The sequence below is a fragment of the Labrus bergylta genome, chromosome 1, assembly GCF_963930695.1.
Source record: "Labrus bergylta chromosome 1, fLabBer1.1, whole genome shotgun sequence".
NCBI classification, from domain to species: Eukaryota; Metazoa; Chordata; class Actinopteri; order Labriformes; family Labridae; genus Labrus; species Labrus bergylta.
Genome location: NC_089195.1, coordinates 23,194,323 through 23,214,077, shown reverse-complemented (window position 1 = coordinate 23,214,077; position 19,755 = coordinate 23,194,323). Strand labels below are relative to the sequence as shown.

Below are 19,755 nucleotides of genomic sequence, written 5' to 3'. Positions count from 1 at the left end.
CATCTATGAATTAAGGCAAATAAAAACACTCCTGCACAGTTTACTTTTTTGCCTACTCAGTTGTTTTTAGTTAGGCGGCGGTCTTAATTGCATTGTCGTTAGTGCGTCTAATAATCGCCACGGGACATTTGGGTTTATGAACCTACGCGGGCTTCTAGTGTGTGTAAAACCTGCACACGGAAAACCACAGGAAAAGGATGCCCACCACTGCTCCTTAATTTAAGGAGAGATTAATAAAGTAGTTGCTAGACTTGCAGTTTGTTCTCCCTAAGGGTTGTATTAATAATCTTCGAGATACAGGGTTCATCTGTGGAGATCTGCCCTTGTAAAAGACCGACAAAACTTAAAAGGCTTGTCTTAAAAGATCACTGATGAGCTGCTGTTACTTGTCCTCTATAATTTACTGTTAGTTTCATGCAGATTAAACGTTGAAAGAGAGTCCGTCTTTACAGTAGGAATACTGTAGTCACGGCAGTATAGTTCTTTATAAAGATGGATAGTAGTGGTCAAAAAAATGGAAGGACAAGATAGAGAAAAACCAACAACAGTCACAAATGCTAACACAATCTAAACAGTTATTAATGTACTACTACTGAAATGAAGCACAGCACAATGCTAAAAAAGTCAGCCTTTTAGTACTATTTACACAACATGTCTGATTTGAGATCCGTGCACTTTGCAGTCAAATAAAACACAACAACTGTAGCCAAGTGTTTTTCTAAAGCCAGTTAGTCTGAAAAATGCAGTTCTACAACTTGTTATCTAAGAAAATATGGGACTGTTACGCTCTCGCTATCATTCTAAACAAGTAGTCGTTCTACAAATGCTGAATAGAAGGTACCCTGTTAATTAAAAAAAATAATGTATCCTTACTTTATTCCGAGTTTACAGTGTGCTAAACAGACTCAGAAATGAATCCAGTAATAATTTGATTTCCCTAAAAACATAATCAGTTATTTTTTTCAAAGCAGCACTGCTAAAAAATTATGTCAAACCTTGAACTTGAAATGCACCTTGAAAAAAATGCATTGCAGATCTGTAGACATATATTTAATAAGCAGAACAGTGCTTTCAATTTAACAACCAAATAACTGATTCATACTCAGACATTAGTGGCTTTTGTTGATGAAGTGATTGGCTGATTAGAAACTGAACAAAAGAGACTGTTGAAAACAATGGATTTACTATTCTTCAATAATCCAGTGAAGGTTTAAAGAATAGTACTGACAATTTGGTGATTTTCAGTTAGAAAAAAATGTCAAATGAATACTTGTTTGATCGTCTCACACAATTATTAACTTCAACGACAGATTCTGGAAATATTTGCAAATTATTAACAGTTTAACACAACTTTTGCTTTGTTAAAAATATAATGATCAGGGCCTTAAATAGCTGTCGCTTTTCATCAGTTGATTACATCAGAAATCTATACCATGCATATCTTGGTCGGGGGTTATTTTAGACAATGTCATGACTGCAGATAACTTCAACTTTAAACATTAAATCATGATCATTTCATATTGTTTTGTTGAGAAAATGCAAAAAGATGAGATGAGAACTGTGCAGAGGAAAAATGCACAATAGTTTTTAAGTCGTTTGCAGGAAGCTCTCTCAGTGACAAATGTTTAGTATGTCAGTTTATAACTTCTTAATTCCAATCAAATACATTTTCGAGCTCAAATTAGACTCATTGTTACATTGTTGTTCCTGTACTGGTTTCTAAAGCATGACTATGTGTTATTTACAGAACGTGTAAGCTTACTATCCTCAAAAACTCTTCAATAAAATGAGAAGTGCGTACTCAAAAAAGTGGACAATTGCATCTCACTGATACTTTTAATAAAGGTATACACCACTGGCACTGAATGCAACTATGAGCTTTTAAAAAATAACAAATATTCTATTTTACACAAGTGATACAGTTGTTTGAATCCTTGACTGGACAATACTTAAAACCAGCCACTTCACTGCAGAGTCAGTGTTATGTAACTAAATGACTGTTCGTTAAGTGAGCATCAAAGCTGCACATGAAGCATTGACTGTGTGCAACATTTGACGTTGTTTTGAAATGAACATTTTTCAAATGATTTCATAACAATGGTTTCAGCTTCTAATTCAAACAGTGTAGATGCCATTTAATTTAATCTACAAACAACATTATTTTTAGTTAAGGCTTTTCTTTTTCAATTGGAGAAAACAAATTGCAAAATTCCTGTAAGTAAAAGCATCATCTATTATTTATGAGAAGGAACTCATAGCCTTGCATTGCACTCTTGACCACCTGTTGGGACCTCATATTAAATATTTCACAGCCTTTCTCCCTTTCTCTATGGCCCTTTGATGTTTTTGTTCCACATTCGTTCCTCCGTTTTCATCCTCCATGGAATAGCTGTGGAATAATCCCACAGTTTTCGCCTTTCAAGACTGAAACTTTGCATTGAATTTTAACATTTGTCTGGAGAGTGTCCGTTCCTTCTGTGTAAAAGATCATCTTTAATAAAAGTGGAGGGCTGAGAAGAGCTGTAAATCTGTACTAACCACACAGCGCTGAGGTCTCTGGGAGACTGATTAGCATCAGGGAGCCAGAGCATGGTTCCTTAATAATGAGTAGAGAAGCTGGTTGGCTGCCATGTGACTCTGCTTGGCATTGATGCCATTTCCCTGGTTGGTCAGGAAATACTACAGCTACATCTTCCAGTCCAACATGGCGGGCAGCCATTCAAAGAACTTTAAACTTGAAAGGTTTTCTAATTTCTAACAATATTGTCGCCAGAGTGAAGATGCGACTGCTTCTCCCTTCAGATGAAAAAGGGATGCTCCTGTGTGGCCATAACATTGGAAAAACACGCCATTACATATCCAAGGCATAGAATCAAGCAATAGTCTTGAAGATTTTCATTTAAATGAATTCATTCATTTTTGCTGAAGGAGGCAACATAAATGTGAAAAACATATGGCCCGCTGATCAAAATTTTGCATTTGCATCAAAAACAGTAGAAAACCCCAGCAACACACAGATGTACACGAAAACCTATATTAACTCCCACTGCTTAAATGTACACACTCGAAGGACAGATTTACTACACGACTGAAACCAACTCATTTTACCGTCTATACAGGAAGATCCTTAATACTCAAACTGAACTGCTAAGTGCACCATGTGCAGTTCTTTGAGGCTCCAGTCACCAACAATGCAAAACAGACGACTGAGATTGAAATTGACTACTGAGTGCCCGTTTTAGTTTCCCTAGTGTTGCATTTCTTAAGAAACAGTCAGCACATAGTTAACATCAATTGTCAAGGCTAAAAAATCTGCACAAATAATCCCCAACTATCTTGGATTTTATTACAATAACTGTTTCATAAAAAAATATAATAATGATAATTAATGCTTAAATGACTTCTGTTTCAACATGATTTTAAATGAGTTTGTCCTTCAGCATGAACAAGACTAAAAAGCAGAATATTGAAATGATGTCATGGACCCAATATTTTAAATGTTCATGATGTATGTAAGATATTATCTAAATAATCACCAATGGCACTTTTTATTGATCTATTTTGGCATAAAAGTATTATTATTTCTGTACTGTATCCTATCTAGGAAGCCTTCCATTGCTGCCCCTACAATAATGCTGTGTAACATGTTTCCTAAATTTAAACTACTGAATGTTTTATTGTCATTTAAGTCATTATTATACATTCCACAATTTCACAACAAAAATATCAAGAAATAAAATAATACTATATATATAGTATATAGAATCACTAGTGTAGTGATGACAGTGATTGTGATGCACTGCAGCATGCTCATAATGATATTCCTAACTCTTCTGCCCTGGTGTCAGGTTTGACTCGATGATGTGGTATATCCATGATTTTTCTTTTTTGTCTATTCCCTGGACAAAAAAGGAAAAGATCTAAACCTTTTCTTTTCGACTGAATTTACATCTTCTGCTCATTTCTGCTGCTTTCTTACCAAGAGAATTCTAATGAAGGGCAGAGTCAGATATCTACAGGGATACAAGAGGACCTGGAGACAGGAGAGAATGCAGCCACTGATGGCAAGAAATTTCCATAAAAGTACAATCAGGTTGGAATTTTAAAAGTGAATGTTTAAGTAGTCTAAGAGATGGGCTTTGATTCACACTCTGATCAAACCCGAGACATCTCATTCAGAGAATAATGATTTTTTCCCCCTTAATTTCGCTCTGTTTCTGTCTCATCTGTGGGCTTACAGGTAGAGCAAAGCCCAGTGGTATTGTTTTCCCTCCAGTAGTTGAGCATGGGAGCCTTTCTTCTGCCGGATGAGACATGGCCAAAAAGAATGGCAAATGTAGATATGGAACAGTATTAAGAGGTTGGCTACACACTGAAGACTCAGGCCTCATGCGCTGAATGTATCTCATGTATCCTTCCACACTGGATTGGAAGTAAATAGATATTTATATTTTATATATTTTCATTTACAATGCTGAAGAAAACAGTCTCTGTGTTGTGCATGCTTCTATGCATATGAGGATTCAACTGAATATCCAATATCTATTGTTGTTGTTCACAAGAATCATGGACTCATGGAAGAAGTTTCTACTTAGACTGTCTAAGACAGAAAGCTAATTTACAACTAACAGTTGCATTGACAAACATTGCCATAGCATTTTTGTATTTAGTATAGCTCTGGATAAACTATAATACAACTGATAATGTCAGACTTTTTGGCTCCTTTTTGTAATTTTACTTGTCCCTTGGAAAAGATCTAACCTTTTTGTTCTTATAATGTGTGGAGAGCAACTATATGACCAAAAAAAGCTCACAACACACAACAGAGTCCATTAACAAAGAATTTGCAATACTTTTTGGACAACTTTTTACAGAAAACTCATGAAGAAAAGAGTAAAAAACACTGCATAGAGAAATAGAGGCGGCGTGAACATGGGCTGCATGTTACATGTTTTGCTGTGTCTTCCTTTACTTCAAATATTTCTGAAAGTTTTCAGGTCTAGTGAAATCCTTTATTTGGACATGTCTTGTCGTGGCGGCCGCTGTAACAGAGCCGCCATGATAGACATGATATGTTTATCGTTGGCATGGAAACATCGATTGTTTCGCCCGTCTGTCTTGACTACGTTCAAGTCGGAGTTCGTTTTCATCTGGGGCGCCAGCCTCTACATCATCTTTTGTTATTTTTTTTGATTGACAACCCCCTGGCGGCGGAATTTACAAACTGTGCATTTAACACACGTGCTGTTGGGAGTCCATTTGCTCTTGCTAGTACACGTCTCAATCGGCCATAAACTGGCGTTGCCATTCTGCTCGACAGTTCCTGCACCGGGTTTTGACCCAGATGTCAAAGAGCATAAATGAGTAGAAGAAAGCCGGGAAGACAACAAGACAAAGGTATCAAAGTGGCAATGCTAGAGCAAGAACCACAAATTTTTGGACAGACGAGGACACAGGTTTTTTTTTGTGTTAGCTGAAATGTACAGAGCTATAACCGTTCACCAGTTTGCAGCTTGGTAACTGGTTTGTGATGTGATCCGTTAACCTGAAGAAGGTCCAATGACACTAGCTGAACGGGGCATATCAACACTAAATTTAGGTTCTTCTTTCACTTATGGATACTTGTTTTCTTTGTGGCTTTCTTTGTCATTAGAAGCTACACTGCAAGGCTTAGCTTGTTCAACTACTCCGACCCCACATTTTCTCCTCAGTCGTGTTGATAAAGTTAAAGGGGCTATGTGTAACTTTCAAAAATACTGCGTTTGTAGCGATACCGCATGGCCGTTAGGCGAACTGCACCAGCAACCTGTTGCTCGCTCTCCCTCGCGTGCTCGTCATACGTGCTCGTACGTACACAAACGAGCATCATCATCGGCCGCGAAACACTGGATATTTACCGACATAATGTTTACAGAGGAGGTAAAGTGGTCATACACGTGTGAAAGTCTGTGAAGGAGTCTGTGTGTCTGTATTCATTCTCCATCCTACAAACGACAGTCTCTGCAGGCACTGGCTGAGAGCAGGAGTGTGTGATGAGTTTGTCCGCCTTTGAGAGCTCCTAGGGCGGATAGAAGTGTGTGGAAGGCGGCCTCTGGCTGTAGCGGGAGTGTGTGATGAGTTACTGTTGATCTGTGTAAGCGGAGCGGAGTGAGGAGGACGTTGAGAACGTGCATAAAATGTCACTTCCTGGAGCTTTCGTGGAAAATACAACCCCGGGGAAACTTTTTATACAGGCAACACAGATAGACAGTGAACATCTACTTTTTCACATCAGTTAACCGTTCGCTTATTAATGGGCGATAAAAGACACTTTATACATGTAAAAAGTTACATATAGCCCCTTAAAGGAAACTTTGTTTAAACTAGGAGCTGGGGTTGTAGTGCACATAGTGTAAGTCTTTACATTTTCAGTTCAAAATGTGATCTGTCAGACATGCGTGTTTTTGCTGCAAGCTATTACTCTTTCATGGCCCTTTTTTGGAGAGAAGGTTCCTGACCAATTATTTTCAGACAGATGCAGGGATGCAGAATGACTAGAAGCATCAGTTTTTTTTCCAGGTGATGCCTAAGGTAAGGAGAGAATGGCCAGAGGCTACGGCAGCCCCCTAGGGACACAGGGGGCCTATAAACTGTGAAACTGACATCTCTCATCTATTATTTTTGCTAAGTAAACCTTTAAAAACCTTGACAGTCCTCCAAATGCTTTTCCTATCCTGTATATATTTAGCATGTTATGAATTTGAAGTCATTTTTGAAGTATCGACTTTGTATAATCTTGTGAATAATCACTGATCCAAGGATAAATAAAAGCGCTCCATCTTAGATTACCTCCACATCTGCAACCATTCATATATCTTTTAACATGGCTTATGTTACTTTTATGTGCTACAACTTTCCAAAATCAATACACATTACACTTTCAGGATGAAATATGTTTCATCCTCAACATACATCTCTTTCAAAAGCCAGTTTTACCCCTGTCTATCAAAGCCGACCAGAAGAAGCTGGGTATTGGGTTCAAGTGATTGATGTGCCATCGGCAGCGTTTAAAAAATAAAACATAACAAAGCCACTCTTATTGTTTCTATGCAGGTTCCCTTGATGATAAGCCATCACAAACTCAAAAGCCTTGCAGGATGCCTCCAGAAATGTTCCTCAGTCACAGAAAAGACCCTCACAGGTCCCCTTGACAAGGCCACCATATTTGAATCCTGTCACCTTCACTTAGAGCCAGGAAAAAAACAGACATCTCCCTGCAGCTTCCTCCTAACCTTTCACAAACACTAAATTTATGCTGACATCTACAGCAGAGCTAGAATACAAATATATGGCAAACAAATTCTAAGCATACTTAATCATGAAAAAAAACGATACTTAGAGACCAACAATTCTGTCTCTTTTAGTTTGACAACTACAGCTCTTCTCTGGCTCCCGTATGTAGGACTTTTTGTTGCCGGCAAAGGAAAATGCAATATGAAAAATGATGGTTGTATGGTATTAACTTTAAACCAAACATAATAATTATGGAAACTTTAACAACATAAGTTAAAGAAGTAGCCCTAACTGTGATACACGGTGTCACCAGTTTTCATATTCATCTGTAATGTTGGCTCTAGATCAGTCTACAAGGGTCAAATCTAAATAGATTTATAGTTCAAAGTGATACGCAACATCAAAAAAAGATCAATGTTTTTAAGGTCATTCTTATATCTAGGACTACAGTTGTCATTAGGGCACCATTAATAATTCAGCACACCCGAGGGTCTACACAATATGTCTTAGGCAGATCTAAAACAGGACAATACCATTCCCAAGAAGCCGGAAAAAAAGAATATCACTTGCCAGTTGTTCTAGTTTGGACATCCATCAATTATTATTTGGAGGACAATCAGTTCCCAAGTTTGTCAACCAACATGGGCTTTACTATTCTTAAATTGGGGGTTTTCAGATACAAGTAGTCTTCATCCGGATGGAGGTAATAAACTTCAGCTATCCAGATTGACCTCCAGTTCTCAGGAGACAATCTCTGATCAATATTGCTGCTCTGGGTGCCTTTAGAAATGCCTTGGGGGTCTGTTAGGCATTATCTATGAGAATACAGCAGCTCAATAAAAAAGGACAAACAATATAATGGGGCATATTCACAAAGTGTAACAGGCCTCTCCTTGATGTAGCTGCAAAGCAAGACGCTTTGGAAGCATTTCACTTTCATTAAATCATGTTCTGCTTCCTCACACAGTTTTACACTTTTTAGCATTAAGTACAGTGCATCAATGGATAATAGTGTTAAAGGTTACAAGAATTTGCAAAACTACTGTAAACTAAGGCTGGAAATGTTATAATTGTATTTGTCGTGAATCTATGGATTAGATTCTTTATTAATCAATCAGTTGTTTTGCAGGGCGGGGAAGACAAATGTCCTCAAAACAGTCTATGACAGTGAATTAATCAAACACTTAAGATGGGTTTGTGCAGGGATCATGTTTGTGTTAGAGGTTAGGGCTCTCACATCCCCTACCTAAAGGCAACGCAATATCGCCTGAAATGAAAGTGATTAAAAAATTAAGCAAAGGCGTGTTGAAATAAGTCATTTGTAAGGTCAATTGCAATGTAGGTGTGGACATTTCTGCATCAATGCAGGGACAGAACATAATAAATGCTGACCAGGATTGGAAGTAAGCATCTGGCACCCAACAAATGCAGGTGTTTGGTGAAGTGTCAGGGAGAATATGTTCAACCTACCGGCCATGGTGTTGGGTAAACAAAAGTAATGTAGACTAACAGAGTGACTTGTGACAACAAACGTCAATTGAATCCAGTTCCTGAGCTTATTCTGTTCTGATTTAATGAGCAGAGCCAGTCGGTCCTGCACGCTGACCGACCAAAGGGCTCCTATGTGCTGAAATGGTTTGACTCAGCATAGCACGGATTAGCATAACCATTACAGCGGGTCTATCTGCTGCGGGGCCAACCTGACGTAGGACGGCAGCTTGTTCCAGAGTTTTAGCGAAAGCTGAAAAAAGCTTGGACTCCTCTGGTCCTCAGCCTAGTTTTTGGAGTGACAATTAGTCAGCAGATCTGAGTGATCTTGACAGGGTGTCGAGCAACAAACCATTCATAATTCCTGCCAGGAAAAACCCCTGTGTTCCTCAATGTGGCCGCTGTTTTGTGTAACCCTTGCTACCTTTGATGACTAACAGAGCTACTTAATAAAAATAAGATGTGCTTTGTATACAGAGCTTTAAATGGCTGGGGGCTTGTGAGTAATCACACACCAAAGCAACCAATGTAGTTTGTACTACTTAAACCTCAAATAAATCAATTTGGCCACTTAAGGATAGAAGGAACCGGCTTTAAATGTAGAACTGAAATGTTATTATTATGTTGATCTGCCAAACTAGTTTGCAAACACTTTCTTTTTAACCATCTTTTTGATACAAAGCAGAATCACAATTTATTTTTGTTTCTATTTAGTCCAACTCAATTTCCACAACTCTTTATTGCTGTTTTAGACTCCAAAACTCCTGGGGAAAATCTTGCTCTTCAGCTGCTCAATGCTCTGCTGTTAAAGTTCTAAAATGTATTGTGCGGTCATTAAGCGATTTAGTCGCTTTTGTGTACCTGTTAAAAGACGAGCAGCAGCCTTTTGGACCAACTGTAGGCGAGACAGGGATGCCTGACAAACGCCAACAGTGTACATTACAGAAGTGCAGACGGGTTGAGATACAAGCATGAATAAGACGTTCAAAAACATTGAAAGTTAAAAAGGACTTAACCTTGGATAAAAGCCTGAGCTTGTAAACATTAGATGTCTAGTTTAACAACCCAATTTCTTTGTTTTTCCATTTTAATATCTAAATCCATTTTTACGCCTGTGGTTAGAAACCACTGGCTATACATATGGTTGCAAGGAGCCCAGGTCCATAAAAGCGGCATCACAGGGACCACTAGGTCCAAACAACATCACGTCGGTTTTACTTTAGTTAAAGGTTAAGAAGTTAAAATTCATTCAATTCAATTCAAGACTTGTTATTCAACACCAGGGGGAGTAGATAGAGTACTGTTATAGAGATTAGGAAAAGGGTGATAAAAACAAACAAAAGGCAGAGGGATGCACAAATGATGATTAAAACTACACCTTTCTTACAACTACACTGTTTCCATTTCCATTTTCCAAGTTTATATATATATATTACTGTCTAATGTCCTTTGGGTGGTTTATTTGAACAGATAAGCATACATCCTTTTTTTCTTTTAGTACATTCTGTACAAAAACAATTTAATTAGTACGCCACTGAACTCATCTGGGGAATCACAGTGGGGACATTCCAGAGGTGGTGAATTTGTAAACACAAGGGATGTCTGCAATAATCCCTGGTGTAAATCTCTGTGGACACAGAATAATGTATCTTCATTTATATTAGAGAATTAAAACGTTAGAGCATGAAAACTAATTAGTGCATATAAAAATACTGATAGAACAGCAACAATCTATTGCCATGATAGAACGCTCATCCTGATCTATTGTTGAAGGATCAACAATATTCTGAATCTAGAAAACAAACCACTTGAACAAATCGACTTATAGTACAATATGTAGAATTGTATGACAATGTTTACATTAAAATATCTAAGTTAATGACAAATTGTCTAAACCTATGTTTTATATATTTTCTTGTTGAGTATGTTACCTCAGATATTTCTAACAGTTATCAAAGCCAGAGAAATCTGTAATTTTATAGTTGTAACAGGACGTGCCTTGTCGTGGCGGCCGCCATGATGAGCCGCCATGACGGACAGAATGTTTATCGTTGCCGTGGAAACACTGGATGTTATGTCAAAGACCGCTACATAAGGAACCGGGAATTGCTACTAAAGCTGCCATACTGTTGCTGTATGTGCAGCTCTGATACAAACGTCATCTAAATTATACAACAGAGAGAAGCAAAGAGAACTCCCATGATTCCCCGCCAGCTTCAACGTCATCTTTAGCTATTGTAGTTTTGACAGCCCCCTGGTGGCAGAATTTACATATTGTATCTTTAAACCATCTCAACAGAAAATTTGAGAAAAGTTCCAGGGATTTTCACTCACTGCTGGTCATTTGAGTTGAGTGTGTCACAGGAACATCAACTACATGACCCATAGTCCCATACAGACACAAATAAGTCATGGGAGAAAGATAAGAGCATGAGTAGACTGTGGTTCATACAGCCTTCAACAAATTAAATACGAGAGTTTGTATTGCAATTCAGATTGGGTGAAGTTACATTAACAACCTTTAGTTCATTTGTAGCATGTTCAAAATATATATTTTTTTAAAGTCAAGGAAGACAAAACACTTCAAAAAGGCCTTCTTCAGAGTGTTGAAGAAGCAGCCCATTTAAAAAGCCAACAAAACTGGACAGTGTGTTTTAGTTCACTCGGGAAACTCTGTAAATATTTAGCTTCTCAACCACCTCACCTTTTTTTACAGATAAAAGAAAGTGGAGGCCAGAGTACAAGGAGACGCCATCTCTCCCAGTGATGCTAATTATCCCTGTTTGCTATCTGGATAGCTGGCAGGCATTCTGATTGGATTTACTTGACAAAGTAAATAAGTAATTTTCATAAAAGTGTAATGGCACCTCTCTAACCTGTTTGAAAATGTATAGTGGTGCAAACATCATAACAATCTTTGATACATTTCCCTCTTAAACCATTCATAATTCCTGCCAGGAAAAACCCCTGTGTTCCTCAATGTGGCCGCTGTTTTGTGTAACCCTTGCTACCTTTGATGACTAACAGAGCTACTTAATAAAAATAAGATGTGCTTTGTATACAGAGCTTTAAATGGCTAGGGGCTTGTGAGTAATCACACACCAAAGCAACCAATGTAGTTTGTACTACTTAAACCTCAAATAAATCAATTTGGCCACTTAAGGATAGAAGGAACCGGCTTTAATTGTAGAACTGAAATGTTATTATTATGTTGATCTGCCAAACGAGTTTGCAAACACTTTCTTTTTAACCATCTTTTTGATACAAAGCAGAATCACAATTTATTTTGTGTTGTTTTTGTTTCTATTTAGTCCAACTCAATTTCCACAACTCTTTATTGCTGTTTTAGACTCCAAAACTCCTGGGGAAAATCTTGCTCTTCAGCTGCTCAATGCTCTGCTGTAAGTCTCTGTTTCTCTGCGGTTTGTAACACAGCGTCAGCTTTAAAGCTTTTTCACAGAACATATAGAACGAAAAATATACTTAATAGCCAAAGCATTAAAACACAAGGCATAAGACAGCTGTGTCAAAACACATCGATTACTTATTAGAGTTGAGGAGAACAGCAGAACCAGTCAAGAGACCATGTCATACACAAGTAACCATGATGTCCAATGTTGACTAAAACATATATACTGATTAGAGACGTTTAAAATCATATGAAGTTCAAAATGTAGCAGAACATGCCAACATATTGGTAGGAATGTGTTTTTTTTCTTGAAACTTGGTTGAAATGTATACATATCATCCCCACTTAAATCTTAACCTAAGCCAAAAACAGAGTGACAGTGAGCCAGCATGACCAATACATGAACCATGAAATTGAGAGGGCTAACTTCTATTCAAGCCACAATGTGCTAAATTGCCCCTGTGCTTTTCCTACATTGACTTGTCAAAATGTCTTTGCTAATGGATTTTCACAAGTAAAGCTTCACATTAAAAGTTTGGTACTCACAAATAGGTGGGAGGTAACTCCAAGTGTAGTTTGTGGAAGGAAAAACTGGCAGATAGGTGACATTGCAGGAAAACGTTGAATCCACCCATCGTTCAAGAAGGGCTTCTTTGTCGTTCCTCTATTAATTGATTAGATTAGATCAGAAACCTTAATTAATTCCCAGTGGAGATACCAATTTGCCACATGGTCAATACTTAGACATAAAAAACAACATGGACAATACAATTAACACAATGCACAACAAGCCAATAATGAGCAAACCCCATTGAAACCATTTGAGACATAATTCAGAGCCAGCAATCAGAGCCACAACTAAAAATGTTCATCAAAGTATCTGACTGCTGCTAGAACAAAGTACATAAGTCATACATTGAGGCATATTAACCTAGAGAAGAAGCCAGTAGGTTTCTTCATCGTCTTTGACTAACACCATGTCCTGTTCGTTTGACAATATTGTGGTTTCAGTAAACACAACAGCAAAGTTGCAGTACTTCTGTCAGTTTAATTGATATTCATTACACAGTATATAACCAACTTAATGTAGGTGAAACACTTTAAACAAAAACTTTGAATACAACATGACCATTGTAAGAGTCATGTTTACTGAAAGCAATGATTAAAAATATATATGATATATCCTACCTGAAACACATGGACAATAAATACATTAAAAGTATGTTAGCCTCATAGACTGTATAGAGGCTGGTGTACACAATCTCATGTGTCACAGTTCAAGACAGTGACTTCATTAACTCTAAACTTTAAGTTGGTTAATTAGGTCAGTTTTTTTCCTAAACAAACAAAAGTGTTACTATTCAAATCAACCAGCACTCCCCCTTTCATAGCTTCACCACAACACCTGCTGGTAATGTATTGGCACAAAGTATGTAAGCAATTGAAACTGCTTTAGCAACAAGAGCTTTTTTTTAGCACTGTACTAACTTCACGCGCGCGTATTTACCTTTCACGCGCCGTCAGTAAACTCGTTATTCGTCTTTGTGTTATTATTCCATGTATGTAACACCTGCAGCAGACAGTCTTCAACCTTTGCTTCCCCAACTCTCAGGATATAAACTGTTATGGTTAGCAATCTCGGAAACCATCAGCTATCTCCGAGAGCGGCCGCCAATCTTTTCTTTTTCTTTTTTTTTAGGGGATTTCCGGACCAAAAGTGTTACTTTTCACCTGCGCCGAGACTGACAGTACACATGACTTCTGATTACTGTAGATAGAAACAGAACACACAGAAAACTTTGTCCCTTGCCTGAAGATAAATTGACATTAATCTGTTTCTAGAGACAAGATAAAAGTCTCTGATTTAATCCAATTTACTGCAAATTCTTTATTAAATTCAACAGGTTTCAATAAAACCACATTATTAATTACACCAATAAAAAACTGCATTCCAGTAACCTTTAACAGCAACAACAACAACAACAAAACATTTGTTGAAATAATGTTTTAATTTGCATTTACTTTATTAATACACTAATGAAACACAAAACAGAGTAATTGCCTACGCTCCAAAATTCCTACTTTGCTCGTGAGGATAATTAACTGAAAGATTGTAAAATAAATATTACAACTGCCATGATGGTATGAATATCATATAAGGTTAAATAGCAGAAAAAAATAAAAGCAAAGCCCAAATACTTTGTCGAAAATTTTTAAGTCATAATTACTGAATCAAGGAAATGCTCGTGCCTACATGCACCTTTATGCACTTTTATGAATTAAATGCTTTTTCTCTTCTACATTTAAGACAATTTGTTGTTAAAAAAAATACAGTGAGTTTATTAAATGCATAAATAAGATTTTTTTTGCAATCACTGTTACACGTGAACAGTGTTGTTGCTGTGATGTTTAACACCAGTTTGAAATAGAACTGTGTCAAACTTATGATCTAATGGGTAAAGCTGCACTCGCTCTTCATACTGATACACACTCAGATGGGGATGGTCACCAACACAACATTTTGGCAGGGACAGAGTGCAACTTGCCTGGGATTGTGCTTTCTGCAGGAGGCTATGCTGAAGCCTTGTCTTCACTGTCTGTCACTCTCTTTCTCTCGGGCTCAGAGGCTCACTTTATTGTCTCTGTCAGTTGTGAGCCGGTGGTTTGCCTCCACTCACTGTCACCCCTCTGTCAGGCCCTGACCGATAAAGCTAGCACCAGCGCCAATCTCCCTTCTTCAGCTCTGTTGGCTGTTCCTGGACTCCATTCCACCACTAATTAGCTCTTCAGAGATTTCTCTTCATGGAGGCAGGGGGTTGTGGGGTGGGGTTGGCGGGGTGTTGGGGGGGCTTGAGGGGCGGAATGGGGTAAGGAGAGAGGAGGCAGTAGGATGTATGTGGAGGAGAGGGTTTTAATAGATAGATAGATAGATGGATAGATAGATAGATAGATAGATAGAAAGTCTAAATGCTTTGGACAAATATGGGGCCAATGAGGTGCTGCAGCCCTGTCTGACTAGTGTCCCACCTCCGCCGACTGACATGACCACTGCAGGTCTTCAGGTGATTAACATGTTGGCAGGGGCTCCAACATGAAAAGACCCCTGTTTCTTTGTCTTCTGGTGTGTAAATATTGTGCTTGCGGAATATGAAAGTAGTGCAACTATAAGGTACAAAAACATGGGGAAAAAAGATCAAGAGTGGGTCTCACATCAAGGAGGACCCCGAGGATGTCTTTGTTGTCAACTTCAGAAGGGGGAAGAGAGGAGCAGAGGAGGAAACTGGCAGAAGGGGGAAAGATGCCAGATAGAGCTCAAAGGATTCGGTCTGGGCAAGGTGATCGGTATTCCTCGGCAGTCTGCCTTCTGGCTCAGATCAGTGGGAGTAAGCTGGCAGCCAAGCCAGAGGGCATAACAGCACAAACACACCTTCAGCACTACACTGCTAGAGGCTTGGCTTCACAATCTGGAGGGGCGGGAGTTGGAGGGAGACACAGAGGGAAGAGCAGGGAGAAAATAAATACACTGTAATTATCTTCAAATCATTAACCCCTGACATCCATTGTAAATATGTGCATGTGTCTCAAAAAAGGCCATCATCCATCACTAACTGTGTGTCAAAGTAATATTACATCACCTGAGATTCAGCCGTGGGTTATTATGTGTGCTGAAGGAACTGAGGTCACCAGTCAAGCCGACTCATTCTCAGGCCAGCAATGTCATCACTACTCACATCCTCACCTCTTCTCTCTTGGACAGAATCCAAAAACCCTCAACCTGTGACGAGCAGAGAGAGCGTCCCCCTCTTCAAGGACTTCCCACCGCCATGCTGGGACACAAGCCTGACACAAGCCTCACATGTGACACCTACATGGCCCTCGCTGATGTTCAGTTACAGCTCCGACTAAAGGTCTAACCAGGTACCTGATGGGTGGGCAGAGCCGGGCAGGGCATACTGATGAAGTGCTCACACACACACACACAAAATGTTGTGACAGGTAGCAGATGTCCTGGCAAAGGCCAACTGTCTCCCATGGTCAACCATGGACAGAACACATGCAGGCACAGGCACGCACTTGCATGCACACACATGCAGCATTTGGCCTTAATGTGAATTCCATGCTGTGTGTGTGTGTGTGTCCCAGAGCACCTTTGCTCTGACACGCAGGAAGTAAAATGTCCAATCTTCAATCACACTAATGAACTGCTACACATATTTAGCTTTATTAACAAGCAAAAACAATAGTCTCTGTATGTTTTGAAGGTTTCATCCACCTGCTAATATAACATTTTAAAACAGTACACTCCCACAAGTCAATTACAATTCTTGTTTACTTGACATCTTAAATAATAACAGAACAAAAACAGGATATCGGGGCACTATACTGTAACGGCAAGTCAAAGATGATGCAGTCTTTTTAGTAAGATTACGAAGCTTGGCCCTCATTAACCACTGAAGAAATGTTTTCTTAAAATCCATTTACATAGTTTTGAAGAAGATTCATCAACGTTTCTGAAAGGCTTTGTTCTGAGCTAAAATCAAATTTACAAAAACTGAAGATACTTACGTGTACATACCAGTGATGGCAGTTTATTGGGTTTTCCCCAATTTTGCACTTATATATTATGACACAAAATTATAACTATATGATTTATAGTAAGTAATCTTTGGCATGATTCATTTTGAATAACTCTTGGGTTCACAAATTCTAAGTATGTTATGTTAAAAAGAGAGTAATCATTTACAACATGAATAACCTTCATGCATCTGCCGTGGGCTTGTCATGGGAACTTCTTAAGAACAACTTGAAGAAAAAACTTTGGCAGATTTTTGTGAATTAGGTGCATTGTTTTGTTTTTTTGTTCTAAATCTGCACTGATAGGTAACTGTTCAAATACACTCAAGAAACTCCAATTTAATACATCGAGGGAGGGAAGGGAGATAATGAGCTGTCTTATCTTACATATTCCTAGCAAGCATGCAAAATATTGATTATTAAGAATAATCATATATGTATGGCGTCATTGAGTTAGTATAGATTTGATTTTCTTATGCCACTTATTTCTGCCACAAACGTAAAACAAACTTTGTTCATTGATATTTTCAAACTGTCTTGAAAGTTCTTCCACAATGTATCCCAAATCAAATTACATCCTCCTACAAGTCAGACCTCGAGTTGATGTGCAGGGAAACTAATTTGATAGATATGAATACATTTTTGATGTGCTAAATCCAATACACCCATAATGATGAATAATCGTCATTATTATTCTATATCCCAGATAATGTAGTGTTGTAATAGATCAATATGGCGTCGTATTGAACTTTCAGTTAAGTCTGTGGAGATTTTCAAGAACATCACTCTTCAAGGCTGCAGTGCAGTAAAAATTAAACCTGATGTTGTCCCAAATTGCAATTCTGCTCGTGCTCTTCATGCTCATGAACAGATCATAACCGAGTCTTTTTCCATTAGATGGATAAAAAGAAAAAAATCCTGGCTGTTTTAGGATTTAAAGTGGAATCTCAATGTGTGAACAAGCCTTATATTTCCTGCTGCACAAGGTCAACATACTCAAACAGCCTGAGACGGAGTTAAATAAATAACTGCTCGAAAACAATTAGCAATGCATCAATAGTCAGATCAATAGTGATGTTGGTAATTATCACTTTTGGGATAGGGGAGATGCTCTTTCCTTATTGATGCTCCCTAATTCACGGGGATAACCTCAGGGCTTGCAGAATAAATCAAAGCACATCAAGGTAAAGCACATTCCCAACTCTTTTATGACAGATGTGAATACATATCGCCCCCGTAACTTTAAATATTAAAACCCAAACCAAGCTTGCATGAACACTGTGTAATGGTCATCGAATCTGATCTCTATTCGTCAAAAAGTGAGCGCTGTTATTTATTCTCATTAAAGGTGGTTTCAACGTGATTACAGAAAAGCATTTTATATATTAAAGAATGTTGTTTAAATGTAAGTTAATATTTGTGGGAAAAGCTTATTTGTTGTTTGTAACAGCAACATTTAGTACATTTTTTATAAGTAACACACTATTGATAAGTGACATCCAGCTCCATTCATGTGCTTCAGTTTTCCTCATGTGGTATTATGTGTTGCAGGAGTTTTAATTTCCTAATATCAAATGACACGGCCAATTTTGTATGCTGTTTTTTGCAATCTAATCTAATTATTTAATGTCCTCTCATTTAATGTTTTGCAGCTCAGACATGGTGTACAATGACATGTGACCCTCAAATTTGAGGCAAGTTAATAAGTAAACCGCTGAAGGCTGGAAGGCCTTTGAAAAGAACTGAAAAAACAAAAGTTTCTTGTTAAGTTTTCCATTTTAAGAGAAAATAATTCAAACAGCTTCTGCAGGGATCAAATAGCAATTGAAGTGTAATTTCTATGATGAGATTACAGTTTTTTCCCTGTGCATTGTATGACATTATCTTTGTGTCAGACAGGCAATGTGAGGAGGAGAGAGTGAAGGAGTCGACCTGCGACCGGTGCAACAAGGACCGTGTCAAGGCAAGTCAAGTTCATTTTTATATCACATTTCAGCAACGAGGCGATTCATGATGATTTTCACAAGACATCAAAACATAACGACAGAGGTTAAGAGCCACACATTAGAAGAGAACATTAAAGAAGCTGTTAAAACAGCTAGTAAACCATATAAGTAGACAACAAATAAAGACCAAAGCAAAGGAATAAAATAACTCAAACAGAAACTAAAATATAATAAGACTCTAGAGACTAAGCCGGCGCTTAAAGCCACTGAGGCGCTGCACCTGGATTTACTAATTGACACGCTGACGTTACCTTGTTAACCTTGTTACATTGTCTTTCCAGATCCAGTTTTTTACTCGAACTGATATCACTTTGAGATCACACCTTTCAGAAGGTTGAACCAGAGAATGTTTGTAAATGTTGCCTTTTAAAAATTGTAACAATCAATCAGTAATTAAATTAAAATTTCAGTCACTTTGCATCCTTTAGCCGCTAAAGTCTAGCGGCCACATTTCTGACTAGTTTGCTTTCAATTAGGTTTGTTTTTACCATTTTGTCATTTTGAAATATAGCATTGATTGATCAAAATATATGTTGAGCGCCAACTATAACTACATTTATTCTGTATTATAGAATTTAAAGTTAAAAAAAAAAATCTTTTAAGGTGCAGAAACTGGTGAAGCTGTCCACGAACTGAAAACAATCAGATTTTCCTTCAGTCCACATTGCCTCCGTTGATGTGTTTTGTTCTCTGTGCAGCACGCTCTTCATTTCTCCCCTGTGTTTCTTCATAACACTTTGCAACAATCCCTGACCGCCAACCCTCCCACGAGAGGCCTTGCTACCATTTATTTCCAGTTAAACCAGAATAAGTCGGCTCAGGTTTTCAGCTTTAGGCCTAATTTTAGTTTTGTCCTAGCTTACCTCTGAGCTCTCACAAGAACCAGACTCTCTCCAGACACACAGGAGAACACTGTGAGCGTGTGCACCATCTGAGCCTGGGCCCCTCAGGCCCTTGCTGTATCAATAATGCAGACATGACCACACTGATTGGAGGAGACAACTG

The 19,755-nt window shown here is 38.2% G+C and overlaps 1 long non-coding RNA gene across 1 annotated transcript in view; it reads right to left on the bottom strand.

Annotated features, from left to right (window-relative positions):
* The window catches only part of LOC114918949 (uncharacterized), a 197,576-nt gene extending 183,752 nt beyond the window's left edge, over positions 1-13,824 (bottom strand). Inside the window, exons 1-2 of the long non-coding RNA XR_003807450.2 lie at positions 13,677-13,824; positions 12,716-12,833 (exon numbers count right to left, since the gene is read on the bottom strand). This is a non-coding gene — a long non-coding RNA (uncharacterized lncRNA). The remainder of the gene's footprint in view (positions 1-12,715; positions 12,834-13,676) is intronic.
* Between the last annotated feature and the right edge of the window lie 5,931 nt (positions 13,825-19,755).